Source organism: Neovison vison, chromosome 4 (genome assembly GCF_020171115.1).
Source record: "Neovison vison isolate M4711 chromosome 4, ASM_NN_V1, whole genome shotgun sequence".
NCBI lineage: Eukaryota > Metazoa > Chordata > Mammalia > Carnivora > Mustelidae > Neogale > Neogale vison.
This window is the reverse complement of record NC_058094.1, coordinates 68705992-68730010: the sequence shown is the minus strand read 5'-3', so window position 1 is coordinate 68730010 and position 24019 is coordinate 68705992. Positions and strand designations below refer to the sequence as shown.

At 38.6% G+C, this 24019-nt stretch overlaps 1 protein-coding gene across 3 annotated transcripts in view; it reads left to right on the top strand.

Annotated features, from left to right (window-relative positions):
- LOC122904546 (serine/threonine-protein kinase Sgk3) overlaps positions 1-24019 on the top strand; it is a 185045-nt gene that overhangs the window by 74893 nt on the left and 86133 nt on the right. The window contains exon 1 of one of the 3 annotated variants that reach the window (XM_044245513.1): positions 22545-22652. The exons of the other annotated variants lie outside the window; for them this stretch is intronic. The gene's annotated coding sequence lies outside the window, so the exon portion shown is untranslated. Of the gene's footprint in view, positions 1-22544; positions 22653-24019 lie in introns of those variants that run through there. 3 annotated transcript variants of the gene reach the window in all.

The window sequence follows — 24019 nt, the reverse complement described above, 5'->3', positions numbered from 1 at the left end:
GGCCTCAGAAGAAACCAGCTCAATAGACAATAGACCTTGATCTTGGACTTCTAGCTTCTAGAATTGTGAGAAAATAACTTTCTGTTGTTTGAGCTGTCCAATCTGTGTTACTTTGGTATGGCAACCCTAGCTGACTAATATATCAAGTGAAAAGTAGAGGTATGAGTGTTCCTGGTAAAGTGAGTCTACAAACTCAGAAGAAGGTTGTAGTTGATTAGTTTGGTATTTAAAGGGATTCTTTTCATCTATTTGGAGGAATAAGGGAATAAGAATAGTATGTTACCCACATTTACAAAACCAAAAATCTTTTGAAGTATGGGTTACCAAAAACTAACAGAGATTCCTGAAATTGAGTCATTTATCCAGTCTTTTAAAAGATAATAATAATCTGGATATGTAAACTATGTTTATGTATATATTTATTTATGTGTTTTTAAAGGAGTGGCTTTTTTTTTTTGAGAGAGAGAGAGGGAGAGAGAGAGAGTGCACATGCATGCGGGCAGGTGGGGAGGGTCAGAAGGAGAAGGAGAGAGAGAAACTTAAGAAGGCTCCATGAAGAGCACAGAGTCAGACTCAGGGCCCCATCTGACAACCCTGAGATCATGACTGGAGCTGAAATCAAGAATGGGATGCTTAACTGAGCCACCCAGGCACTCCTGTTTATGTATTTATTAATGACCAGGTCTTCTGACATTATCATGTGTAGACCTGCTTCTAAAGTGCATTTTTTTAAGGGGTTCTTTTGCCTGGGAGGGTCTGTCTCTGCCTTCTTACCCCTGAAAATCCAATGCATAGTTAAAAATAACTGAAATCTTATATACATGATACCTTTGATTGCTCAGGCCCCTATTTGTCTATCCTTTTTTACTAATTATATATACTAGTAGTTCTCAAACTTTTTGGTCTCAGAACCCCTTGCACTCTTAAAAATTATCAAGGACACCAAAGAGTCTGGATTTATGTGGATTATCAATATTTACTATATAAAAAGTTAAAACTGAGAAATTTTTTTAAAAATTTAAATTAAGAATATTTAGCTATTGGGCGCCTGGGTGGCTCAGTGGGTTAAGCCGCTGCATTCGGCTCAGGTCATGATCTCAGGGTTCTGGGATCGAGTCCCACATCGGGCTCTCTGCTCGGCAGGGAGCCTGCTTCCCTCTCTCTCTCTCTCTCTGCCTGCCTCTCCATCTACTTGTGATCTCTCTCTGTCAAATAAACAAATAAAATCTTTAAAAAAAAAAAAGAATATTTAGCTATTATATATTAGCATAAAACATTTTTATGTCAAGTGTTTCCCAAAACTAAAAAAAAAAAAAATAGTGAGATTAACACTGGTTTACATATTTTAAATCTCTTCAATTATATCTGGCTTACTAAGAGACAACTGGATCCTTATACCAGCTTCCGCATTCAAACAGTTACAATACATTGCTTTGATTGAAGTATGCAAAAATAAATAAATAAATAAAACACAGACCTCACATAGATATATATTGGGAAAAAGCAGGGTATTTTAAAAGAACTTCCAGAAAGCTGTGAAGATTCTTCTTTGATAAAGATTCTTCTTTGATACTATACCAAGACTTGGCACGTGGCTGTTTTTTGAACGTAAGCTATGTGGCTTTAAAAAATAAAAACTCTCGGGACGCCTGGGTGGCTCAGTTGGTTGGACGACTGCCTTCGGCTTGGGTCGTGATCCCGGAGTCCTGGGATCGGGTCTGGCATCGGGCTCCCAGCTCCATGCGGAGTCTGCTTCTCCCTCTGACCTTGTCCTTGCCCATGCTCTCTCTTACTGTCTCTCTTTCAAATAAATAAATAAAATTTTTAAAAAATGTCTTACTAAAAAATAAAAATTCTCTCACAGTTCTGGAATCTAGAAGTCTGAAATCAGGGAGTCAGCAAGTCCACATTCTCTCCAAAGACTCTAGGGGACATTTGTTCCTTACCTCCTATAGCTTCTGGTGGTTGTCTGCTTTCATTGTCATGTGGCTTTCTCCTCCATGTGTCTCTGTGCTTCTTTTCTTCCATCTCTTATAAGGACACTTGTCATTGGATTTAAGGCTCACCTGGAAAATACACAAATGATTTTATCTTGTCATCCATTTGTGGGGCTCCCATTCAACCCCTTATGGTCATCTTACATTTTGAATGGACCTTTGGTGCATGCATGTTTTTATAACTCTGTCTTTGGGAAAATATTGGTTCACTAATTTATGTAGATTTTCCAAATGTTGACTCATTTCATTTAACAATATTTTTAAAAATCTCATTTATTAATATCCCTAACTGAGTGCATCAGAAAAATCTTTCAGTGGAAGGAAGCAGGCAAGCTCATGGGGGAAGACACAACTTTTCCAAAACTCTTAATTTCACTTTAAAGGTTGAATTTTATTATTGCCAACAAATACACTGAGTTGTTTTCCTCAGTGTGACAGGCTTACTTTGTTCATTTTCAAGAAAATATCTGCCAAATACTGAAGTTTGGCAAATATTGTCATTTGTCAGTCATCCTTTTCAGTAAAAATGGGGTTCTCTGTAAAGCAGCTAGTTCAGCTTTTAACTCGAACAATCACACAAGGAAGGACTTTCCCTCCAGACAATCCTTAGACTTTGGTGATACAGCAGAAGTGCCTTATGCATACTCACCATTTTGTCACACAGTATATTATAAACTAATGGACTCAAAGGTCAAGATATATTAAAATGTTTTTGGGCACCTGGGTGGCTCAGATGGTTAGGCATCTGCCTTTGGCTCAGGTCATGATCCCAGGGTCCTGGGATCAAACCCCACATTGGGCTCCCTGCTCAGTAGGAAGCCTGCTTCCCCCCCTCTCTCTCCCCATTGTTCCCCCTGCTTGTGCTCTCTTGCTCTCTCTGTCAAATAAATAAATAAAATCTTTTTAAAAAAACTTAATAAAATTTTTACTGTTGGGGCGCCTGGGTCGCTCAGTGGGTTAAGCCACTGCCTTTGGCTCGGTTACCATCTCAGGGGCCTGGGATTGAGCCCCACATTGGGCTCTCCACTTAGCGGGGAGCCTGCTTCCCCCTGCCTCTCTGCCTACTTGTGGTCTCTCTCTCTCTGTCAAATAAATAAATAAAATCTTTTTAAAATGCTTAAAAAAATTTTTTTTACTATTTTTTTAAGGATATCCTCAAGTGAACTTGGCTTTTTTCTCTTTTTAAACTCCAAGTGAGTAATGGTGAAGAAAACCATGAGGAGGTAGCCATGAATCTGCCTTCCTTCATGCCAGGACATATAATAATACCTAGCAGTTCTAGGTATTATTACTTTTGCACCATCAGTGCAAATCAGTGAAAAAGGCAAATAACATCTTAGTGTTATTGTGAATATAGTTTGATCTCGCAGATTCCCTGGAATGGTCATAGGGCCTTCCAGGGGTCCATGGACTATGAAAACTGCTGATGTACATTTTAGAACTAAATTACCATAGACTGATAAAATTTTTAATATATGTGTATTTCTTTTTTTTTTCCAATTTATTTATTTTCAGAAAAACATTATTCATTATTTTTTCACCACACCCAGTGCTCCATGCAAGCCGTGCCCTCTATAATACCCACCACCTGGTACCCCAACCTCCCACCCCCCCGCCACTTCAAACCCCTCAGACTGTTTTTCAGAGTCCATAGTCTCTCATGGTTCACCTCCCCTTCCAATTTACCCAAATTCCCTACTCCTCTCTAACGCCCCTTGTCCTCCATGCTATTGGTTATGCTCCACAAATAAGTGAAACCATATGATAATTGACTCTCTCTGCTTGACTTATTTCACTCAGCATAATCTCTTCCAGTCCCGTCCATGTTGCTACAAAAGTTGGGTATTCATCCTTTCTGATGGAGGCATAATACTCCATAGTGTATATGGACCACATCTTCCTTATCCATTCATCCGTTGAAGGGCATCTTGGTTCTTTCCATAGTTTGGCGACCGTGGCCATTGCTGCTATAAACATTGGGGTACAGATGGCCCTTCTTTTCACGACATCTGTGTCTTTGGGGTAAATACCCAGGAGTGCAATTGCAGGGTCATAGGGAAGCTCTATTTTTAATTTCTTGAGGAATCTCCACACTGTTCTCCAAAGAGGCTGCACCAACTTGCATTCCCACCAACAGTGGAAGAGGGTTCCCCTTTCTCCACATCCTCTCCAACACATGTTCTTTCCTGTTTTGTTAATTTTGGCCATTCTAACTGGTGTAAAGTGATATCTCAATGTGGTTTTAATTTGAATCTCCCTGAGGGCTAATGATGATGAGCATTTTTTCATGTGTCTGATAGCCATTTGTATGTCTTGATTGGAGAAGTGTCTGTTCATATCTTCTGCCCATTTTTTGATGTGTTTGTCTGTTTCGTGTGGGTTGAGTTTGAGGAGTTCATTATAGATCCTGGATATCAACCTTTTGTCTCTACTGTCATTTGCAAATATCTTCTCCCATTCCGTGGGTTGCCTCTTTGTTTTTTTGACTGTTTCCTTTGCTGTGCAGAAGCTTTTGATTTTGATGAAGTCCCAGAAGTTTATTTTCGCTTTTGTTTCCTTTGCCTTTGGAGACGTATCTTGAAAGAAGTTGCTGTGGCTGATATCAAAGAGATTTCTGCCTATGTTCTCCTCTAAGATTCTGATGGATTCCTGTCTCACGTTGAGGTCTTTTATCCATTTTGAGTTGATCTTTGTGTACGGTGTAAGAGAATGGTCGAGTTTCATTCTTCTACATATAGCTGTCCAGTTTTCCCAGCACCATTTATTGAAGAGACTGTCTTTTTTCCACTGTATATTTTTTCCTGTTTTGTCAAAGATTAATTGACCATAGAGTTGAGGGTCCATATCTGGGCTCTCTACTCTGTTCCACTGGTCTATGTGTCTGTTTTTATGCCAGTACCATGCTGTCTTGATCACAGCTTTGTAATAAAGCTTGAAATATGTGTATTTCTTATTACTATGACTCTTTCCTTAGAAATGAAATGTATGCATGTACCTAAAAATAAAAAAAACAAACAATACAGGAACACTTATAATAAAAAACAACACTCTCTTACCTCAGCCAGTCCCCTGTAGCAAACTCTGTTTTAAGGAAAGATACCTTTTTATTATAGAAAATTTCAGACGTCTACAGAAAGAGTCTGAATGGTGGAATTAGCCTTCATAAATATGTTGCCCAGTTTCAACCATTATCTATTTATACTAAATCTTATTCAGCTAATCACACCCTCTTCCTGTATCCACAAATTTGAGGCAAATCTGAGACATCAGGTCATTTCATCCTTAAATATTTCTATATTTTTAAAAGATTTATTTATTTATTTATTATTTTGAGAGAGCGAGAGAGAGTATGCCAGCATGGGTAAGGGCAGAGGGAGAGAGAAAATTTCAGGCAGACTCCATGCTAATAGCAGAGTCCAACAGTGGGCTGTATCCCAGGACCATGACCCAGGTCAGATCATGACCTGAGCTGAAACCAATAGTCAGATGCTCAACCGACTGAACCACACACACACCCACTTAAATATTTCAGTATTACCTCTAAGATATAGACACTTTTCAGAAATATAACATCGTATCTTTAAGAAACCACAATGATTTCTTAATGTTATTAGATATCTAGTCATCCCCAATTGCCTTATAAGTTTTTCAGTTTGTTTAATCCAATCAAGATCCAAATAATATCCTTATATTACAATTGGTAGTTGATATATCAGTGTTTCCTGCCTTTCTTTTTAACCTTACAACTTACACAATTAAGAAATGGTCATTTGTCCTGTAGAATTTACCACTAAATTTTGCTGATTTCATCCCTGAAATGTCATTTATCATGTATCTCTGACCCCTGTTTTTCCTATACATTGGAAGTTAGGACTAGAAACTTTTTGAGATTTGGGTTCAAATTTTTTGCCAAGAGTACTTCATAAGTGGTGGTGTGTTTTTTCTTTTGGGAGACAAAATGTCTGGTTGGCTGTCCTATTTTAAGGGAGCAGTCATTGACGATCATTGCCTAGACGCATTAATTCCTTAGAGGTTGCAAAATGGTCACATTCTAATTCCATTCTTCTTTATTCATTCTTCTATAAAAGGCAACGTCCCTTCATCAACTGTTTGGTTACCTCAAGGTGTAATTTATATGGGAAAAGCAGTATAAAGTCTTTTTTTTAATTTTTTTTTAAAGATTTTATTTATTTATTTGACAGACAGAGATCACAAGCAGGCAGAGAGGCAGGCAGAGAGAGAGAGAGAGGAGGAAGCAGGCTCCCTGCTGAGCAGAGAGTCCGACTCGATCCCGGGACCCCGAGATCATGACCTGAGCCGAAGGCAGCGGCTTAACCCACTGAGCCACCCAGGTACCCTAACGTCTTTTTTTTTTTTTTTAAGAGTTTATTTATTTATTTGACACAGAGACAGATCACAAATAGGCAGAGAGGCAGGTAGAGAGAGAAGGAAACAGGCTCCCTGCTGAGCAGAGAGCCAGATGCAGGGCTCTATTCCAGGACCCTGAGATCATGACCTGAGCTGAAGACAGAGGCTTTAACCCACTGAGCCACCCAGGCGCCCCAAGCAGTATCAAGTCTTGATTCCTGTCATTTATATGCCATTTATGTATCAGTTTAAAAAAAATTAGTTCCTTAGTATCACTCATAGGTAATCCATGAGGTTTGTTTTGTATTTTTTAATGATTTATTTATTTATTTGAGAGAGTGCACAAGGGGGGGAGGGACAAAAGAAGAGGTAGAGTGATTCCTCCAGCAGACTCCCCACTGAGCATGGATCCTGATACAGGGCTCAATCCCAGGATCCTGAGATCATGACTTGAGCTGAAACCAAAAGTTGGCTGCTTACAGACTGACATTCATTGTGTTTCAGTTCACCATAGTCATTATTCTTTTTTATGCTTGATTTTTCCATCTTTGGTTAACTCTGCATTGGTTGTACGGCTTTTGACATGACTCTAGTGCTCATATGAACATAGGGGAAGGGAAGGAAAATAAAATAAGATAACAATTGAGAGAATGGCAAACCCTAAGAGATGCTGAACTCTATGAAACAAACTGAAGGTTACTGGAGGAGAGGCGGGTCAGGGGATGGGATGATTGGGTGATGGGCATTAATGAGAACACTTGATGTAATGAGCACTGGGTGTTATATGCAACTAATGAAACACTAAATCCTACCTTTGAAACTAATAAAAAAGAAAGAGTCTTAGAAAGTTAAGTTCAAATGAATGAAGCTATTAGTGGTAAGTTCTGGGACCCAAATTGGAAAAGAACAAATTACCTATTTATAACATAGTCTTTTGAATCATGAAAATACGATGGGAAATAATTTTCCCCCTTAGCATACAAAAGAATGCATAAAAATGTTCTTATACTCTGTCTCCATTCATGGAAACTGGATTAGTCTTTTATTTAAAAGATTTTATTTATTTACTTGACAGAGAGAGAGAGATCACAAGTAGGCAGAGAGGCAGGCAGAGAGAGGGGGGACAGAGAGCCCAAGGCGGGCTTGATCTTACGACCCTGAAATCATGACCTGAGGCTAAGGCAGTGGCTTAATCCACTGAGCCACCCAGGTGCCCCTGAATTAGTCGGTCTTTAAAAAAATAATGTGTAATTAATCATGGATTAAAAATTACTGACCAGATCATATAAATCATTTGAGACAAATTTAAACCCAAAGGCCTATTCCAAATTCCAGTGTCAAATAAAATTACTCAGCACATCATTAATAGATGATTTTCTGCATACAAGATTAATAGAAAGGATCAGACTTTTGAAAGTTGAGAAAAAGGATTCAATTGGATGTCAAATTCAAAGATTTTATTTCCTCTCTAAGATGAATAACCTTTAATTGTTGTTTATCAAATTCTGTTTTCTCTGGCCCACTGCTCTATAGGTCTTCAGTGTAATTATATCATAGGTCACTAATTCTCTTTTATAGAGTTAGGTCCCCTTCACTATAACATTAATATTTATGTAAATCAATGCTGATTTAACAAAAGATATATAAGCACTGTTACATATAAAAATTACGTGGAATTTGAGATACATAAAATATTTAAAAATTGTTTTTAATCAGTCTTTCTTTATGAAATTTTCAGGTTCCCTTATATTTTAGTTAATGTATAGTCCCATTGGTGTACTTAAACTTTTATTGTGTTCCTTTATTATAGTTCATTTGTTATTATATCTTTAATAGTGTGTTATGTTGTGTTCCTGCTTCAACTTTGGTTCTTAGTTAGTATACTTTCTTTAGTACGATGGATTCAAGTTTATTCATAAAAGTTACCAGCCATCTCAGAATTCTAGGCATAAAGTCTGAGAACAGTGGAAGTTTCACATTAATCTGCTCTAGAGTATTAGCAGTAAGTTTCTTAGAAACTCACTGACTTTTCAAAGTTATTCTATTATACATGGTTAAGTTGTCATTATAGAGAGGTGATGTAGCATAGTGACTGAGAACATGTACTCTGGAACCAAAGTGGCCAGATTCCAATCCCAACTCTGCCAGTTAATAGCAAGTGACATTGAGCCAAGTGATTTGGCTTTGTAGGTGTTTCTTCATCTGTATAATAGGGATGATGGTTGTGCATGGCTCATAAGCTTATTGTGAGGATCAATATATGTAAAAGTGCTATATGACTGTTAGCTATTATCATATTTGAATAATGCCATGAACGAAGAGCTGGACTTATGTATGTAATGAGGTTCTGTGTTGCATGTAAAGGAAAGGACTTCTGCTTGAAGGATGGGAGGCATGAAGGGGAAGTAGAGTTATGTGATGGTCACATATGAAGGCTCTAGGAGGCTAGGTTGATGAGGTCTTTAATTTACTCATCAGTGGATTATGGTTAAGGTGTTTTCCACAAAATTAAGGTAGCATTCACGTAACATAAAATTAACCCTTTTAAAATGAACAATTCAGTGACATTTAGTGTATTTACAATGTTGTGTGATCACTCCTATCTAGTTTCAAACATTTTCTTCACCCCAAGTTAAACCCCATGTCCTGTAAGCAGTAATTTCCCATTCCCTTGTGCCCCAACCCCCCCAACCTCATCACAGCCCTTGGCAACTACCATTGCGTTAGGGTTTCTGTGGCTCCAGCTATTCCAAGTAGTGGATTTATTCAGGATGTGTCCTCTTGTGTCTGACTTCTTTCACTTAGCATAATGCTTTTGAGGTTCATCCACAGTGTAACATCTATCAGCACTTCATTACTTTTTATGGCTGAATAATATTCTGTTGAATATATATAACACAATTTGTTTAACCATTCATCCTTTGATGAACATTTGGTTGTTTCTGTCTTTTGGCTATTGTAAATAGTGCAGTTATTAACATGTACATGTAAATATTGTTTTGGGTACATGTATTCAGTTGTTTGGGGTATATATATAGGTGTGGAATTGCTGGGCAATATAACAGTTCTGTGTTTAGCTTTCTGAGGAACTGACAAACTGTTTTCCTCAGTAGCTGCTCCATTTTACATTCCTACCAACAATATACAAGAGCTCCAGTTTTTCCACATCCTCAGCCCTACTTGGTTTCCACTCTTTTTTTATTATTACCATCCTAGTAGGTGTGACATGGTATCTCCTTGTGGTTTTGATTTGCATTTTCCTGATGACTGATTTGCTGAACACTTTTCATCTGCATGTTGGCTGTTTATATTTCTTCTTTAGAGAAATGTTTATTCAGGTCCTTTGTCCACTTTTTAATTGTGTTCTTTATCTTTTTGTTGTTGAGTTCTACAAGTTCTTTATATATTCTGGGTGCTAGACTCTTTTCAATATATGATTTGCAAATATTTTCTTCTATTGCATATGTTGTCTTTTTACTCCTTGATAATAATCTTTGATTCACAAAGGTTTTTAATTTTTAATTTTAATTTTTCACAAAGGTTTTTAATTTTTTATGAACTATAATTTATCTGTTTTGTTGTTGCTCATATTTTTAGTGTCAGATCTAAGAATCCATTGTCAAATTCAAGATCATGAATATTCATCTCTATGTTTTCATATAAGATTTTAGTAGTTTTAACTCTTATATTTAGGTCATTAATCAATCTTGAGTTAGTTTTTATACAGAGTGTGAGGTAAAAATCCGACTTTATTTTTTTGCATATGGATATGCAGTTGGCCAGCCACTATTTGAAGAGACTACCCTTTCCCTGCTGAATGATTTTAGCACCTTGTTGAAAATTAGTTGGCCATAGATATATGTGCTTATTTATGGACTCAGTTCTATCCCAGGGGCTAATAGGCCTATCTGTCCTTGTGTTAGTGTTCTGTTGCTTTCATTACTATAACTCTGGTAAGTTTTGAAATAAAAAAATATGATGCCTTGTTCTTTTTCAATATTGTTTTTGTTATATAGGGCCCTTTGCAATTCTATATGAATTTAAGGATAATTTCTGTAAAACAAGGTTGTTATAATTTTGATAAAGATTGTATTAAAATTATTACAGGATTTGAACAGAGAAAATGATGTGGCTAGAATTAAATTATCTTAGACAACATTCTACAATCTGAATAGAAGAAGAAAAAGAGAGGAGTCTGGGAGACCATTAAAAAAGTGAGCACAACAGGAAGGCTCAGACCTATATTATCAGAGTGTAGGAAAGGGACAAACGCCAGACAGGCTGGGGAGGCAGACTTGAAGGGACTTCAGAAAGTGGTCCATTCATTTAATGATTTGCACCCCATCGTTATATGCCCCAGGCCCTGCAGATGCTATAGTAAACAAGATGGATATGTTATTTTACTTTCATGGACCTTGAACTCTAATGGGGCAAGAACAGGGGAACAGTAAACAGTGAAATAAAGAGCAAATTGTGATCGCAGTGCTATGAGGAAAATGAACAAGCCACTATTATAGAGCTAACAGAGGAAGGCCTATTTTATATAGGAAAGGCCTCAATGAAGAACAGCTATTTATTTATTTATTTTTCAGTAGGCTTCATACCCAGTGTAGAGCCCAATGTAGGGCTTGAACTCACAACCTGGAGATCAAGAGTTGGATGTTTAACCTACTAAGCCACCAGGCACATACCCCCACCTTTTAAAAAGGATTTTATGTATTTATTTGAAAGAGGGAGAAAGAGTGACCATGAGCAGGGAGGAGTGGCAGAGGGAGAAGGAAAAACAGACTACCTGCTGAGCAGGGAGCCTGATTCGGAACTCCATCCCAGAACCTGAGGATCATGACCTGACCTAAAGGCAGACACTTAACTGACTGACCCACCCAGGTTCTCCCCTTTTATTTTTTTTTAAGATTTTATTTGTTTGTTTTCCTGTCTATCTATCATCTATCTATCTATCTGAGAGAGAGAAAGAGAGCCTGAATGGGGAATAGCAAAGGGAGGGGACAAGAAGACTCCATGCTGAGCACAGATCCTGAAGCGGGGCTGAATCCCAGGACCCTGAGATCATGACCTGAGCAGAAATAAAGAGTCAGAGGCTTAACTGACTGAGCCATCCAGGTGCCCCTCTGTCTTTTTGTGTGTGGGTTGATTAGTCTGGTTTAGCAGTTTGACTAATTTTTTTAAATTAACTTTAGGTCTCATTGACTTTTCTCTTTTCTCTTTCATTGGTTGTGCTCAGATCTTTATTACTTTCTTTCTTTGCGTCGTACTTTGCTTTAATTTGCTCTGTTTGTTTAGTAAGATAGAAACTGAGGTCACTGATTTGAGAAGTTTCTCTCTCTCTCTCTCTCTTTTTTTTTTTAATGCGTAATGTCTCCTAAGTACTGTTTTATTGCAACCCACAAATTTGGGTATGTTGTGTTTTAATTTTCATTTAGTGCAAAATATTTCCTAGTTTCCTTTTGACTTCTTCTTTGACCCATGGGTTACTTAGAATTAAACATTGATTTCACATACCTGGAGATTTTCCAGATGTTTTTCTGTTATTGATTTATTTATTTTTTTAAGATTTTATTTATTTATTTGACAGACAGAGATTACAAGTAGGCAGAGAGGCAGTAAGAGAGAGGAGGAAGCAGGCTTCCTGCTGAGCAGAGAGCCGGATGTGGGGCTCAATCCCAGGACCCTGGGATCATGACCTGAGCTGAAGGCAGAGGCTTTAACCCACTGAGCCACCCAGGCACCCCTGTTATTGATTTCTAATTTAATTGTAGTTAGAGAACATACTTAGTATGCCTTAAATCCTTATAAGTTTATTGAAACTTGTTTTGTGGCCCAGTATATGGTCTAACTTGGTAAGTGTCTTGCCTGTACTCAAAAAGAATTATATTCTCATGTCTTTTAGTGATCTATAAATGTCAGATTAAGATGGTTAATAGTATTGTTTAGATCTTTTATGGTTAATAATATTGTTTAGATATTTTATATCTGTTAGGGTCTGAATGTTTGTGTCTACCCTCAAATTCATACGTGGAAATCTTCACCTCAAAAGGTGATGGTATTAGTAGGTAGGGCCTTTGGGAGGTAATTAGGTCATAAAGGCGGAGCCCTCATAAATAGGATTAGTACTCTAGTAGTTTGGGGGTGGAGTCTTTTGGGTTTTCTATCTAAAGAATCATGTCATCTGCAAAGAGAGAGAGTTTGACTTCTTCATTGCCAATTTGGATACCTTTTATTTCTCTTTGTTGTCTGATTGCTGTTCCTAAGACTTCTAATACTATGTTGAGCAAGAGTGGTGAGAGTGGGCATCCTTGTTGTGTTCCTGCTCTCAACCGGAAGGCTGCAAGCTTTTTCCCATTGAGGATATTTGCTGTGGGTCTTTCATAGATCGATTTTATGAAGTTCAGGAATGTTCCCTCTATCCCTACACTTTGAAACGTTTTAATCAGGAACGGATGCTGGATTTTGTCAAATGCTTTTTCTGCATCAATTGAGAGGACCATGCAGGCTCTTCTCTCTTCTCTTATTAATTTGTTCTATCACACTGATTGATTTGCGAATGTTGAACCATCCTTGTAGCCCAGGGATGAATCCCACCTGGTCATGGTAGATAATCTTTTTAATGTGCTGTTGGATCCTGTTTGCTAGGATCTTGTTGAGAATCTTAGCATCCATATTCACCAGTGATATTGGTCTGAAATTCTCCTTTTTGGTAGGGTCTTTGCCTGGTTTGGGGATCAGGATAATGCTGTCTTCATAGAAAGAGTCTGGAAGTTTTTCCTCTGCTTCAATTTTTTGAAACAGCTTCAGGAGAATAGGTGTTATTTCTTCTTTGAAAGTTTGGTAGAATTCTCCAGGAATCCATCAGGTCCTGGGCTCTTGTTTTTTGGGAGGTTTTTGATCACTGCTTCAATCTTGTTACTAGATATTGGTCTATTCAGGTTGTCAATTTCTTCCTGGTTCAATTTTGGGAGTTTATAGTTTTCCAGGAATGCATCCATTTCATCTAGGTTGCTTAGCTTATTGGCATATAACTGTTGATAATAACTTCTGATGATTGTTTCTACTTCCTTGGTGTTAGTTGTGATCTCTCCCTTTTCATTCATAATTTTATTAATTTGGGCTTTCTCTCTTTTCTTTTGAATTAGTGTGGCCAGTGGTTTATTGATTTTATTGATTCTTTAAAAAAAACAACTTCTAGTTTCATCGATACGTTCTCTGGTTTCTACCTCATTGATCTCAGCTCTAATCTTGATTATTTCCCTTCTTATGTGTGGAGTTGGTTTGATTTGTTGTTGATTCTCAAGTTCTGTAAGGTGTAGAGACAGCTGGTGTATTCTGGATTTTTCAGTTTTTTTGAGGGAGGCTTGGATGGCTATGTATTTCCCTCTTAGGACCGCCTTTGCTGTATCCCATAGGTTTTGGACCGAAGTGTCTTCATTCTCATTGGTTTCCATGAATTGTTTCAGTTCTTCTTTGATCTCCTGGTTGATCCAAGCATTTTTAAGCAAGGTGGTCTTTAGCTTCCAGGTGTTTGAGTTCCTTCGGAACTTTTCCTTGTGATTGAGCAGTTTCAAAGCATTGTGATCTGAGAATATACAGGGAATAATCTCAGTCTTTTGGTATCGGTTGAGTCCTGATTTGTGACCCAGTATGTGGTCTATTCTTGAGAAGGTTCCATGTACACTTGAGAAGAATGAGTATTCCGATCAAAATTCCACCAGTATTTTTCAAAGAGCTGGAGCAAATAATCCAAAAATTTGTATGGAATCAGAGGAGACCTCGAATTGTTAACAAAATGTTGAAAAACAAAAATAAAACTGGGGACATCATGTTAACTGATTTCAAGCTTTACTATAAAGCTGTGATCACCAAGACAGCATGGTACTGGCATAAAAACAGACACATAGACCAGTGGAATAGAGTAGAGAGCCCAATATGGACCCTCAACTCTATGGTCAATTAATCTTTGACAAAACAGGAAAAAATATACAGTGGAAAAAAGACAGTCTCTTCAATAAATGGTGCTGGGAAAACTGGACAGCTATATGTAGAAGAATGAAACTCGACCATTCTCTTATACCATACACAAAGATAAACTCAAAATGGATAAAAGACCTCAACGTGAGACAGGAATCCATCAGAATCCTAGAGGAGAACATAGGCAGTAACCTCTTCTATATCAGCCACAGCAACTTCTTTCAAGATACGTCTCCAAAGGCAAAGGAAACAAAAGCGAAGATGAACTTTTGGGACTTCATCAAGATCAAAAGCTTCTGCACAGCAAAGGAAACAGTCAACAAAACAAAGAGGCAACCCATGGAATGGGAGAAGAAATTTGAAAATGACAGTACAGACAAAAGGTTGGTATCCAGGATCTATAAAGAACTCCTCAAACTCAACACACACAAAACAGACAATCATATAAAAAAAAATGGACAGAAGATATGAACAGACACTTCTCCAATGAAGACATACAAATGGCTATCAGACACATGAAAAAATGTTCATCATCATTAGCCATCAGGGAGATTCAAAGTAAAACCACATTGAGATACCACCTTACACCGGTTGGAAGGGCCAAAATTAGCAAGACCGGAAACAACATGTGTTGGAGGGGATGTGGAGAAAGGGGAACCCTCTTACACTGTTGGTGGGAATGCAAGTTGGTGCAGCCACTTTGGAGAACAGTGTGGAGATTCCTCAAGAAATTAAAAATAGAGTTTCCTTATGATCCTGCAATTGCACCACTGGGTATTTACCCCAAAGATACAGATTTAGTGAAAAGAAGGGCCATCTGTACCCCAATGTTTGTAGCAGCAATGGCCACAGTCGCCAAACTGTGGAAAGAACCAATATGCCCTTCAACGGACAAATGGATAAGGAAGATATGGTCCATATACACTATGGAGTATTATGCCTCCATCAGAAAGGATGAATACCCAACTTTTGTAGCAACATGGACGGGACTGGAAGAGATTATGTTGAGTGAAATAAGTCAAGCAGAGAGAGTCAATTATCATATGGTTTCACTTATTTGTGGAGCATAACAAATAGCATGGAGGACAACAGGAGATGGAGAGGAGAAGGGAGTTGAGGGAAATTGGAAGGGGAGGTGAACCATGAGGGACTATGGACTCTGAAAAACAATCTGAGGGTTTTGAAGGGGCTGGAGGTGGGAGGTTGGGGGAACCAGGTGGTGGGTATTATAGAGGGCACGGCTTGCATGGCTTGCATGGAGCACTGGGTGTGGTGCAAAAACAATGAATACTGTTACACTGATAAGAAATTAAAAAAAATAGGTTTAGTACTCTTACAAAAGAGATCCCACAGAACTTCTTTTTCCTTTCTATCAGGTGAGGACACAAAGAGAAGATGCTGGCCATAGATCAGGAAAAGGGCCCTCACTCAACCCTGATGGCCCCCTGATCTCTGACTTCCAGTCTCTAGAACGCATGAAAATTAAATTTCAGTTGTTTTTAAGCTACACAGTCTGGTATTTTGTTATAGCAACCCAAACTAATTAAGACAATATCCTTGCTGATTTTGTACCGTTATTATGAGAGTTATTAAAACCTCTAAAAATAGCATATACTTAGTTTTCCTTAGAGTTGTTTCATTTTTTTCTCATTTATTTTGAAACACTCTTATTAGATACATAAATGATTAGGACTTTTTTTTTTTAAATGATTTTATCTACTCATTTGATAGAGCAAGAGAGAGAGAGAGCACAAGCAGGGGAAGGAGCAGAGGAGAGGGAGAAGTGGCCTCCCCGCAGAGTAGGGAGCTCCATGTGGGGCTTGGTTCTAGGACCTGGGGAACATGACTTGAGCTGAAGGCAAATGCTTAACAAACTGAGCTACCCAGGCACCCCTATAAATGTTTAGGACTTTTATGTCATCAAGATGAATTGATCTCCTCATAGTTATGAAGTGATCTTTTTGTTCCCTGGTGATATTATTTGCTTTGAAGTCTACCTTATGTGATATTATTATAGCTGCTCCAGCTTTCTTTTGACTAGTGTTACTATGGTATATCTTTTTCTATACTTTTACTTTAAACCTATTTGTGTCTTCATATCTGAAGAATAGTATTTTGTATGTGAAATATATTTGGGTCTTGTTTTATTTACCAGTAAGACAAATTTTAATTGTGTTGTTTTGACTATTGCTTTTAATGTTATTATTGATATGAGTTAAGTTTATGTGTGTCCTCTTGTTACTTGTTTTCTATCTGTCTTATGTGTTCTTTTTGTCCTCTTTCTTCTTTTCCTACCTTATTTTGGGATTTGAGTGTACTATTCTAATTTATTATAGTCTATCTTCAAATGAATTATGCCATATCACTTATAGGAGGCTTATACATAATTATACAATATACCTTTCAATAATATACCTCCATGTCTCTCCACCTAACCTTTATGCTATTGTTGTCATACATTTTACTTATATATAGGCTATAAAACCCACAATAAATGATTATGCTTATTGTTTTAAATAGTTACTATCTTTTACAAGATTCTAATTGTAAACAAACAAACACATCTCTTGTTACTATTTCCACTGTTCTTCATTCATGGTACATATTCCCAGATATCTGGAGTCATTTTTTGTGTGTCTGATGGACTCCCTTTAACATTTCTTGTAGTGCAAGTTTTCTTGTTACCGTCTTTCAGTTTCTGCATCTGAAAAAAAATTTTTTATATTATCTTGAATTTTGAAAGATATTTTTTGCTGAGTGTAGAATTCTAGGTTAACAGCTTTTTTGTTCAGGACTTCAAAGATGTTGCTCCACTGTCTTTTTCTTGCATGCTTCTGACAAGAAATCTGTCAATTTTACTCTCATTTCTCCATATATAGTATGTCTTTCCCCCCCCTTTTTTGCTTTATCACTGGTTTTTAGTAATTGTATTATGAAATATCTTGTTGTAGTTTCCTTTGTGTTTCTGATGTTTGGGTTCATCAAGTTTGTGAGATCTGTGGGTTTATAATTTTCATCAAATTTTAAAATGTCAGTCATATTTCTTCAAATGTCTATTCTGATCTTTCCCCAGCTCAGTTTTATCATCTCCTTCATGGACTCCAGCTACAAGTATGTTAGGCTGCTTAAAGGTTTCCCATAGCCTATGGATTCTCTTTTTAATTCCTTTTTCTCTCTGTAATTCATCTTGGAAATTTTGTTTTGTGTGTCTTCAAGTTCACTAATCCTTTCTTCTGCAGTGTCAATTTTTCCATTTAATCCCATCCAATGTATTTTTCACCTTAGAGATTGTTGTTTTCACCTCTAGATTGGATTTAGAATTTTTCCTTCTTTTTTTAAAATGTTTCTTTTATTTTACATTATTTTTTTTAAAAAAATTTTAATTTACTTGACAGATAGCGAACACAAGATCACACAGAGATAACAGAGATCTCAAAGCAGAGAGGCAGTCAGAGAGAGAGGAGGAAGCAGGCCCTCTGTGAGAGCCTGATGTGGGGCTCAATCCCAGGAACCTGAGATCATGACCTGAGCTGAAGGCAGAGGCTTTAACCCACTGAACCACCCAGGTGCTCTGGAATTAGAAATTTTTCTATACCTTCCTTATCTCTACTTAATTTTTAAAATATATTACCATTATAATAGCTGCTTTTTTAAAAATTTTTTTTAAATATTTTATTTATTTATTTATAAGTAATACAGAGAAAGAGATTACAAGTAGGCAGAGAGGCAGGCAGAGAGAGAGGGAAGCAGGGTCCCCGCTGTTCAGAGAGCCCAATGCGGGGCTTGATCCCGGGACCCTGGGATAATGACCCGAGCCGAAAGCAGAGGCTTAACCCACTGAGCCACCCAGGCGCCCCTATAATAACTGTTTTAATGTTCTTGTCTGCTAATTCTAACTGCTATGTCAGTTGTTAGTTTCACTGATTGATTTTTCTCATTATGAGCCATATATTTTTTTTTAAGATTTTTTTTTTATTTATTTATTCGACAGACAGAGATCACAAGTAGGCAGAGAGGCAGGCAGAGAGAGAGAGGGGGGAAGCAGGCTCCCCAATGAGCAGAGAGCCCGATGCGGGGCTTGATTCCAGGACCCTGAGATCATGACCTGAGCCGAAGGCAGAGGCTTTAACCCACTGAGCCACCCAGGCGCCCCTATAATAACTGTTTTAATGTTCTTGTCTGCTAATTCTAACTGCTATGTCAGTTGTTACTTTCACTGATTGATTTTTCTCATTATGAGCCATATTTTTGTTTCTTTGCATGCCTTGCAATATCTGATTGAATGGCAGATGTTGTGAATTTTAGCTTATTGGGTGCTGAATATTTTTGTATTTTTATAAGCACACCTGAATTCTAATTTGAGATGCAGTTAAATAACTTTAAAATAGTTTGGTCCTTTTGGATCTTTTTATTTTTTTTGGCAGCACCCAAGCAGCATTTAGTCTAGAGCTAATTACTCCCTGATACTACAGCAAGACCCTTCTAAGTACTCTATTTCATTGAATTGGGAGGTTTCTAGTTGGCTTGGTGTGAATAGCCATTATTCCTGGCCCTCTGTGAGTGCCTAATACTTTTCCTTTTACGGCTTTGAGATGGTTTGTTCTTTCCATGACCTTGAGGACAAGTGTACACTGATCAGCACTGTTGAATTCTCAAGGAAGAACTTGAGCAGATCTCTGGGATTCTCTGTGTTGTTCTCTTTTCTCCCTATCTGAGTTATGAACTCTAGCTGTCTTGTTTTCCTGGTCTCATAGTTCTTGAGGTTCTCTCTTCTACTGTCATGGCCTGTAAGTTCTCTGAGGTGATAAGCTGGGGCAAATCTTGTTCATTCCTCATCTCTGAGACATCAGTCTCCTTCATTTGCCTGATACCCATCTTGAAAACTGTTGCTTTATATATTTTGTCTGGCTTCTTTTTGTTGCCGTTGTTGGTTCAGGTAGGAGAGTAAATATGGTCTTTGTTACAACATCTTGGCCAGATTTAGAAGTTCCCTTAAGGCTCTCATCTTAATAATTACTTCACATTTTTAGAAGAGGAAGAGAAACATTCCAAGAGTCTATAACCAGTAGCTTCTGGTACAACCAGTCTATAAAATGAAGTGTGACTGTTGTTTAATCTGCCTATTTATTACTTTCTAAACATCCAGAATATTATAAAGGTTTGCTGTTAGTAGTGATTTATAGATTGTTTGGGCCAGACTTCAGAGCTCTGGGGCCTCCTTTAAACATGCCAGTGACATTTTCAAAACACAAGGGGCCATTGATAGATTGCAAATCAGTTTTCACTCTTACTTGGTAGTCATTCTGCAAACTTGGTCTTGCTTCTACTTTTGTCATCTGGGTAAGGTTGCAGTTAAGGAAAATTTACTCTGTAAATATGTGAGTAGTATGTAGGGCACCTTAACATAGGCAGTTTATCATGATTTGACGGTTTATTTCTTGGACATCAGAAACCTTTCTAGTCGAACTCTGAGAAGCACTGTGTGATTCTTGTTTATCTTATTCTTCAGAATTTATTTGGAATTGAAGGGAAACTCTTACAATCTTATTTGCATGAGAAGAAAAGACCAGTATTTTAATTAAAGCAAAGGAGAGAGTGAGGGCTTAACGAAAGCTGAAAATAATCATAGACTAATGACTATGTTTTTAAGCACTTACTCTGGGTATGTCACTTGTTTTGGCAATGGGGTGACAAAAGAATGGGTCGGCTACTTTTTATTTTTATGTACCTCTGTGAATCTTATAGATTCAGACTTCAAAACAAGTCTTATTTAATAGCAATTTATTTTCCCTTTTCTTTACTTTCTTTCTTTCTTCTTCTTTTTTTTTTTTTTTAAGTAATCTCTACATCCAGTGTGGGACTTGAACTCTTGAACTCAAGACCCTGACCAAGATGAAGAGTCACCTGCTCTCCTGACAAGCCAGCCAGGCACTCCTGTTTCCCTTTTCTAAAAATCAGTCACATCTAACTGCCTATCAGAGCTTTGGTTAACATGAAGTAATAGATGTTATTGCAGTGTCACATAATTTCAGATAAAAACAGATTCCTGGGGCTCCTGGCTGGCTCAGTCACTGGAACATGTGACTCTTGATCTTGGGATAAAGTCTGAGCCCCATGTTGGCTATACAAATTACTTAAAAAATAAAAATACAGGGACATCTGGGTGGCTCAGTGGGTTGGGCCTCTGCCTTTGGCTCGGGTCATGATCTTGGGGTCCTGGGATCAAGCCCCGTGTTGGGCTCTCTGCTCAGCGGGGAGCCTGCTTCTCCCTGCCTCTCTGCCTCTCTGCCTACTTGTGATCTCTCTGTCAAATAAGTAAATAAAATCTTTAAATATACATATATATTTAAAAAATGAAAATAAAAATATAAATTTTTTTAATAAAAAACCCAGAATCTTACAGTTATAGGTAATTTGAACAGCCTAATTATAGATGAATATATAATTTCTTTTAGGCTTTTGAGATACTGAAAATAGCTTTTTTTTACTTTATTGCCTGGAGCCTGGGGTTATCCAGGAAGGAGCTTACAGTTTAGTTTTAGAGATAAATATAAATAACAGAAAAAAACCAAAATAAGGTAGGCCTGCTAAGTGCCACATTGAGTGGTGCAGATCCTAAGTGTTACAGCATTTTATTGGATAGAGAGGTCCCTGAGCTGAGCTATCATAATCTGAACAGGTAGCTAGGACTAAGAAATATTCTGAGCTGGGAAGCAGTGAATATAAATGTTCAGTGGCAGGAATGTTGGCTGTATGTTGTGGATACTACACAGTGAAGAAGCAGTCTGCCAGAGAGTACTTGGAGATTAGGTAGAAAAAAATAGGTGAGGGTCAGATCCAAGAACCTGAGTTCTTTGGTTTTGTACTTTATTCAGAGATGGCAGTGAAAGTGAGAAGGTTCATTGAAAAGACTCTATAATGGAAAAACCCAAGGATCTGATGACCAAATGTGAGGATTGAGAGGGAAGTGTCAGAGGTTTTGAGCTAGGACAAGAGTTATCATTATTGCAATAGAAAAGTCTGACAGGAGAGCTTGAATGAAGTGATTTCAGAGATCCCTGAAGCTTTTTCTAAAAATCCCCAATTTCTCTGTGGCTCCTGACTGGACAGCACTTTCCTTATGGTCCCTTTGCCCTTAATTGCTGAATCTTGCAGGATGAAATTAAGTTTGGACGGGTATTTAGAGGTCATGAGGTCACTTGGCCCAATCTCTTTATTTTAAAGATAAGCAGATCTGGGGCTTTGGATATTGTGATCTCCCTTAGGGCCACACAGCTAGGCTGGCCTCTTGACACTGTTTTCTGAAGTTCTCCCAGCAAATGCTGCTTGTTAGCAAAGTGAGCCTTGTGTTTACCCACCATAATTTAATTAGTGTTTGACTTGATTCCTCAAATAGTTTTTCACGTTCAAAAATCAAATAAATTAATAGTTAAAATAATTCCTTCTGAGTGGTCTGATTTTTTCCTTTATCCATACATGTAGTCACAAACCTTGCAGTACACCGTGGGCATTAATGCCAAACTCAACCCGCGTTGAGTATGCTCTCTTGAAAAGTGCCTGAGCTATTTGAGGGGAGAAGGAATGAGTGAGTCTGAAGTGATTCCTACTGAGAGTCCTTTCCAGAATTTTCCCCAAAATGAAAAACGAGGATGTGTGCTGGAGATCAGTAAAGAATTCGATTGCTTTTTTCCTCCCTCTCAACCCTAGTTCCTATGATTTCTCATGCATGGAGCCCGGAATTCATGAGTCCTATCCTGCCTAAGGAGAACAAGATTAGCTAATGCGCTTATTAAGTATAAAGTCCGTTGCTTCAAGATGTCTCATCCAGTCCTACACGTCAGCTGGAACCTGGGGAGAGGGCCTTCACTTTCCCCTCCCAAGTCTCTTTCCTCATCTTGCCATAAGGCTGACTGTCTCCCTTTGACAGTTCCCTCTACCTGCGTACAACACTCCCTTCCTCGGGGTCACACACCCCCAAGCCCTCCCGGCTTTGTTTATTTACGGCCTCCCGGCAGCATCCACACGGTGGCTTCACTCGGATCCACCGCTTTCTAGCGAGCGAGGGGTGGAGCTGAGTGTGCATAAGCCCCGCCCCTAGCCTTGGAGCAGGCTAGTGGTTGAGAAGGTTCCGTTGATTGGTGTGGGCGGGGCCTGATGTGAGGGGCGGAGTCAGGAGGCCGGGCCAAGGCGGGGAGGGTGGTGGGCCCCGCTGCGGGTGGGAGGCGCGGCGCCGAGGCCGGTAGAGTGTGGCGCAGCTCTGCTGGCGCTTCCCGCTCGCTATGCGTCGGGCGAGGGTCCACGAAGGTAAGTAGGGGAAGGGGTCCGGGCGCCGCGAGAGCCAAGTGAAGGAACCCCGCGGGCGCGTTCGAGCCAGGTGTGGTTTGGTTGGACCGGCCCCTGGGCCACTTCCGTGCGTAGTAGGAGCGCGTGGTGCGGCTGGGAGGCCCCCTGGCGTGAACCCCCAGGGGCAGGGAGACACAGGGTCCGGCTCTAGTTTTGCAGCGCTTGTTCACGGCATTACCGCCAGGACAGAACACATTTGGGTTGCTCCACACACTTCTTCCCTAAATCTCGAGAGACCTCAGGTACTGAGATTTTATATTCTTTAAGCAAGAGTCTAGTTCGTGGTTCAGGACTGGAGAAGCTCGATAACGAATTTGCAGTGCAGCTTTATTTTGACTTCGTGTTTTTCAGTTTGCAAGGAGAGTGCGGCTGATAATGGGACTGTTACTTAAACGGGGACGTCAGGATATATAAAGGCAGTGTATGGTGAAAGTTAAGATCTCAGGCTTTGAAGCTAGAGTGCCTGGGTTCGAATCTCTTTGTTAATTGTGAAAACTTGAGCAATCTGTTTAATTTCTCTATGACTTTGTTTCTGCACATGTAAAATGAGAAGAGTGATAGTTCATCCTTAAAGTATTGTTATGAGGATTAATCAGTCAGTACTTAATTCTGCCTGACGCATAGTCCACAATAACGTTGGTTATTTTCTTTATTATGCATTTAGATGGGCATTAATCTATAAAGCTGTCAACACCTGAAAATCTTTCCTCAGAGTCATAGCTAGAAATGTTTGGGAATTCCTTTGGAATTTCAGAGACTGAATCCCACCAGATAAGGTCTCATTACTTTTCTCATCTACTAGAGATGTGATCATCCACCTGGTTTCAAATCTAATTCTCCCTAAAATGATGCAGAAGCCGGAGTGTCTTAAAGACTGTTCTAAAAGAGGGATGAAAAAAAGGCAGCACTTTCAGAGAGGGTATCCTCATTTTAAACACCAAGCTCTGGTAGATGTGTTTAAAAGAAGGTCATTATCACTTTTATACAAAACTTACAAGTTGTATTACTTGGGATGGGTGCTATTTGTACTATTACTGCAAAAGGAGGGAAACCAGAGTACCCAAATACACAAATAACCTAAACATCATAGGAATGGTAATTAGCCACATCGAATCTTGGAATTGAAGGGAATCTGAAAAATCACAACAGCTGCCCTTTACAGATAAGGATGAGGCCCCAAGATCCAGAATCAGTAAAATGCGTAATTTAGCCTACAATTCAGTTCTGTTGAACAGCAAATCATAAAATCAAAGAATGATATCAATTCTGGTTTTGATAATTGTACTGTTTTTATTTTTGACAGTTTTATGGTGCTGTGAATGGTTTTT